We start from the raw sequence: 6,270 nt of genomic DNA on the forward strand, positions 1-6,270 counted from the left end.
TTTTCAAAACAGTCAAACATTTAGTCTGGAACGTTAGTAACCAAATGGGCTCCATCTGGGACCCCAGCGGAGTAACTAGAGATATGCTTTGGTGGGGGATGAGGGGGATTAGTGGAGGCAACCCCCTCAGGAAATGGGGAGTTCAGGAAAATATTTGAAAAATAACATGCCTGAAAAAGCATTTTACATCATTTTGGCGCTTATAATTTAACTTTAAACAGAGGCAGTTATTATATATCCAATCCAAACAAGATTTTAAATTTTTTTTTTGATTTTTCTGAGGCTTTGGGGGGGGGGGGGGGGGGATACATCCCCTCATCCCCCCGTAGTTACGCCTCTGTGGGACCCCATCCGTATTTTAATTGATACAGCTTCCAAATAAACGTAATTTTGATCCTATTTTGGCCAATAACACGGAATTTAAAAGTTGTTCACATACCTGGAGATACATGAATGTGAAAATTTTTTATGGTATAAACGATCACAAGGATAAGGTTTGAGAAATTAACTGCAAAACCGAAATATTTTACATGTTTTTACCGCGTACAATAAGGAATAATATACTACTTAGGCAATTTTCCAGTCATTAGGTACTTGGTGTTCCTTGTTGGATTTACTGAATATTGACTGCAAGTAGAGGGAAATTTCTGTGGCTAGTTCTTCATACAAGAAGAATGGATTTCTTCTGGACCCGAGGACTTGCGAGGGCCCGTATCTTTTCAACCTCCGATGGTACATGAACAGAAGATGAAGTGATTGATTGAAAATTATTTCATTGCTAAATGTTGAGTGCTATTGTGGTATTCTGTCGACAGAATCGTCTCGTTGATTAAGGATATTTCGAGCCTGTGGACAAGCTTTACTATACTTTTTCATAGATTGTTGCGCCAGTGACTTGCTACGAATTTTGCCTTTGCCTTGAAGCTCATCACCCGTTTGAAAACGCTTCCCTCCTATCCACTTCTTCATTTCAGCGCAAATATGAAGTCACACGGCACTATTGCACTGGTTGTCGAAAACTTCCCATTGAAATTGCTAAAGGAGCTATTGGGCTGCATCAGCACTGAGGTGACGGGCATTGTCAAGGATCAGAACAAATAGATTACATGACTTTGTAGTGTAGCCTACTAACTTATGTATGTTTTAATGCATGTTTCCGAATTTCATTATTATTATTTCTATCAGCGTTTGGTAGTATAATTTGTTAGTATACGTGACGGTTTTTGACCTTGTGGTGTCTATGTAGGAGTCCAATTGCATGCTGGTGATTGATCACCCCCGGCCAAACACCCTAGAGGTGGCTCGCTGGGTATTACCTATGTAGCTGCAGATGAATACTTCCAGAAGTCAGTATGTCTCTTCTTTTGTTTTGAATGGGAATGGACGTTATGTTTTACAATGGTGCACACTCTATCCATTAAAAATTTTGCTGTCGGAATTAAGGTCATGACATGTCAATGCTGAAGCCATTCGACCAGTTTTCTGGCTGTCTCTCCGCAGTGCACGCTTGGCGGGATAATCTATTGAGGCAGTGTAGTTAATGAGATTGCTATTAACCTCAAACTAACAACACGGTGAGAAATGACTTGAGCGTGTGGTACGGAGGGCACGCAATCACCTACATGTGCAGTACCTGCCTTTCGCTTGTATGGTGTTTTTGGTGAGGGATCCGAGGTTGAAAAATTAAACGCCCTCGTATTTGAACTGACGTGAGCGATTTCAATAAATTTTCTATTCCGTGGGCACTAATGTCAATAGGCGGCATCTTTCGTATGCAGAGATTGTCCGCTTTCTCGGATGAGTTTTCAGAAGGCTCGGTGAACACGCTCTTGAAGTAGGAATTTAATAAATTGGCTTTATCAGAACTGTTTGTCAACCATTATCGTTTCTCAGCGAACTTACGGTAGATTACCTTTAGCTTCCCGAAAATAAGACCAAAATGCTTTTGGGTTTTCCCCTAACTGATCTACTAGTGTTTTTCTTTTAAAACTCGTGAATGCATTCCTGAACGCATCCTTCGTGGCGGCTTTAGGCAATCTATATTTTTGAATTATTAACTCGCGTTCATTAGCGAATAAATCTGTGCTGGCTTTTTCATTTTAGCATGACACTCTCTTTGTTGCCTAAATGATTTTCTCACTTCCGCGTCATACCATCTCGGTTCGCTGCCTTATTTTATTGTTTTACTAGGGATGTAGCTATTTATTCCCGAAGTTACGAGCGAAAGAAAAGCTTTCCAAGTACTCACTACATTTACCTTTATCATTGATTCTTTAAACGCTGGGGAAGCACTTTTCAGATGATTCTTAAACCAATCTAAACCATCTCTTTTAAAAATGAAAACTTGACGCTCTTTTTTTAAATTTTCCGTGGTATTTAGAGAAAAATTTGCCGTTACTACCCTGAGGTCACTTATTCCTTCGACGGCGTTCACATTTATTGCCTGATGAGGTATATTTGTCACCAATAAATTAAGAATACTTTCTCCTCTGTTTGGTACGGATGCTATTTGAAGCAATGAATTAGACGTAAAAGTGTGTATATTCACCTCGGGTTAGTTATAAAAAGTCAGGCATTTTAAATTTAAGGGCCATACGTAACAATAAAGGAATAACTTTTCACCACAAAAACCCGTTATCCATTTTCGTCATTTATTCCGAGAAAGCCCGGTAAGTACATTCAAAAAGCGTGGGTGGCTGTGGATACGGATAAAAATTTCTTCATGAATGCTTTTCCCTATCTTGGAAAATATCATATCTGGCCAAATGATATGCGTCCCGGATGCCATGTGTTGATTCAGTCGATTTCCATCTATTTGTGAAAAAGAAGGATTTTAACTTGTTCATTTACTTCTCTTTACCTTGCAGAGACTGAAGAGTAAGCTTACTAGTTTATTTGGAATTATCAACAGATCGAGAGGGAAGATCCCGACTGAAATCAAATCTGCTCATTACATCCTAGCATGCTAGGACCGGAATAAAGCGGAAAGTCTCCCATTCTCCCATCCAAGTTATGTTGAAATCTCCACCTACATTCAAGTTAGTACGCATAACATTTTCCAAATCCCAGGTCAGGGCACAGTTTGGCATTCTTGGCTGTCTAACGCTTTGGGCCCGAGAGGGCTTTCTCACCTCACCCCACAGATGATGGCTGCAGCGTTGCCAAGCCAAAAGGGGACTTTTAGCGCAGATTGGATAAAATTCTTGAAAATCATCATAGAAAGACGATCAAAAAAGGACCGTATTTCTGGTGTGATCAAGAAGACGATAAAGGAAATAAATTGTTGATAGCACGAGAGGAAATATAAAATCAAAATTGTACTACACGTGGCCCACATGGGTAGGTGCCCTCCCGGTGTTTTGGGTCCGTCCGTGGCGAGCTCGGGGCCTCTGGAAAGGGTCGGATTAGGCTCGGAGTCGAGGATGAACCCTCATTAGAGGGACTGACCGTCGGTAGTCCCCACGAGAGCGACATTAACCCATAGATGCGAGATGCAAAATAGCCCCTGCTCTAATTCCAAGGTAGCATTCTCGCAATTACAACATGTTTTCAGAGCTAACCTGCACAATGACATGCTCCACGTAAAACGGTCTCTACACCCTCAACTGTGCTGATAAATGAAATCTTAATTGTGTGAAAAACTATTTTGCAAAGGGGCAACACTGTATTTTAGATCACAAGATAGATCTTGTACTATATTGTTCATGTATATTGCATTAAAATTTAGTGAATAAAAATAAAATATATTTCATTTCATTTTTAGCTATTATTTCAAATTTTCAAATATGTCATTTGGTTAATACTAGGGATGGGTCGAATAGTAGATTTCTCGAATTCGAATATCGAATTCGAATATCAAATCATTGCTCGAATATTCGAATACCTCGAATTTCGAATACCTCGAATACTAAACGATGAATGTGAAAATGTGTGACTAGGTCGCTTATGCAGCAGGAAACCCAAGATTTTGGCGAGTAATTGTGACTACCTTTAAAGGATTCAAACAGGAATTTAGCTGATTAATGGAATATTTTAATTTTATATAAACAATAGGGTAGTTTCCTTCATTAAAGAAAATGAAAGGCATTGATTGTGATTTGTTACCCACCATTGGTGTATTCATAATATACAAATTATTTGGTTCTAGCAATACCGGTTTCGACCAATGGCAATGGCCAATTTTATCCTCATTTGAAAAAGGCCAGATTGGCACCCATGTAATGCCACTCCAGTTGACATCACAGGGACCTATTTTCTACACGAGAGGATAGGAGTTTACATCGTCTAAGGTTACCAATGCATGCATGAGGCACAAAGATCAGGGAAACATGTCTTAATAATCACTTATTAAAACTGGCTGTGGTCGGAAAGTTTTCTTCGCTTGATAAGGTATTAATAATCCTTATTTTAGCCAAGCGCTACCAGCTAGCATGGTGCTCGGCTACCTGCTAGCATCCTGCGTCGTGTTAGCGCTCAGAGCCTCGCCCCAAGGTCACCTCACTCGCGGCAGCGGGAAGCAGAACAACGTCACGCGGAGTTTTTCCCGGCATTCATACTTACCCGTCGCGTTTTCGCGCGCTTGAAAATTTTCACTTTCAATTTAATCGCGAAAAATAGATATCGTCTTATAAAAATCTAGAATCGTTAAATACGTACTCCAGGAGTATTAATATTTCGATTGAGGCTATAAAAAATAATAGGAGAGCACCGTATTTGAGCATTACGCCAAAATGCTAAGCCTCCGTCGTATTTCTTCGTCTTTCCGGCATTTATTTTCCTGCGTAAAATGCTTAAATAAAGTCAGAAATATGTCGTGTTTGGTCTTATTCTTTTTTAAATTACGCGCTTATTACTAATATTTCAATCCAATAAATCGTAATATCAATAGCCGAAAGTCATTGTTAGACAACTTTTGGGCTAGTAGATGACTCATGCAGCAGTTGACCTCCAGAAATGGGGAACTTCGAAGCAGGTAAGCAGAAAAAGGCCAGTGGGTGAGTAGAGGGGGGGCGTGAGACACGTTTTTATTGTTCTCGTGTAACTTGATATTTTTTTCGAAGCTAAGGTCTTCGTAATACGATCCCTGCGTGAGCTGGGACCTTTTGTTTGATTTCGGAGAAGAGGAAATCGTCGGAGGGGGTGGGGCGAACGCTGAATGGAGGGGGATAGCAGATCGTGGGAAATGCGCCAATGTCACTATCCCACGGCACTGATGAGTTCCTCCCTATGGTAGTTTCATCTCCTGGGGAAGAAGGGTGAAATGCGATTCTATTTTTTTCCGGTAACTTGATATTTTTTTCGAAGCTGAGGTCTTCGTAATACGATCCCTGGGCAAGCCGGGACCTTTTGTTTGATTTCGGAGAAGAGGAAATCGTCGGACGGGGTGGGGCGAACTCTGAATTGAGGTGGATAGCGGATCGTGGGAAATGCGCCAATGTCACTATCCCACGGCACTGAGCTTCTCCTGATGGGGGACACCTGGGATTTTCAGATTTTTTCACCCGATCAATTTCGGTTCCCCACGTTGAACTCTATTCACCGCTCTAACCCGCGAATTTGATGTAGTTCGTCAGCTTGCCTAAAACGGCGCTGCATGCACTAAACGTCTAGAGTTCTCCTCATTTTTTCGAGTCAACTAGCAACGACGTGCGAGCGACAGTGTATGACGCGAAATTAAAAGTATTCGAGGTATTCGAGACGGCACCTTTGGCATAAATATTCGAGATCTCGAATATCGAATACTTTCTAGTATTCGAGGTATTCGAGTATTCGCGGATACTATTCGCACATCTCTAGTTAATACATACAAGCTTTGAAAGAGAATTTACCATTGTAATGTACATATTATTACCGGTCGTACAGATTTTTCAAAACCATGGAATAATATTCCGACCCTGACGGGCATGATCTGCCATCCGAAATATGAATTGCAACACACTACAGAAAATTTTGAGAATTACAACTTTTGGTGGAATTGCAACCATAATTACCGTATTTCTCCTCATATAGTCCCCCCCCCTAATTTTGAGGCTTCAGTTTCGGCAAAAGTTAAAAAAATGCGTTTGAATATAGTCCCCCCCTTTACTTTTATCATGGGCATTTTTGGAAAAAAAAAAGGGGAGACTATACTCATACATATACGATATTCTGTTCAGGAATACCTTATAGCGACTGGGTCATGAAAATTAGTACTTTTCCTGCAACCTTAACAAATAGCAGTGTAATTCCATCCAGAATAGCAGCCCATGACTTCCTATTTCACACTTGTTA

This window comes from Ischnura elegans, chromosome 12 (genome assembly GCF_921293095.1).
Source record: "Ischnura elegans chromosome 12, ioIscEleg1.1, whole genome shotgun sequence".
NCBI lineage: Eukaryota > Metazoa > Arthropoda > Insecta > Odonata > Coenagrionidae > Ischnura > Ischnura elegans.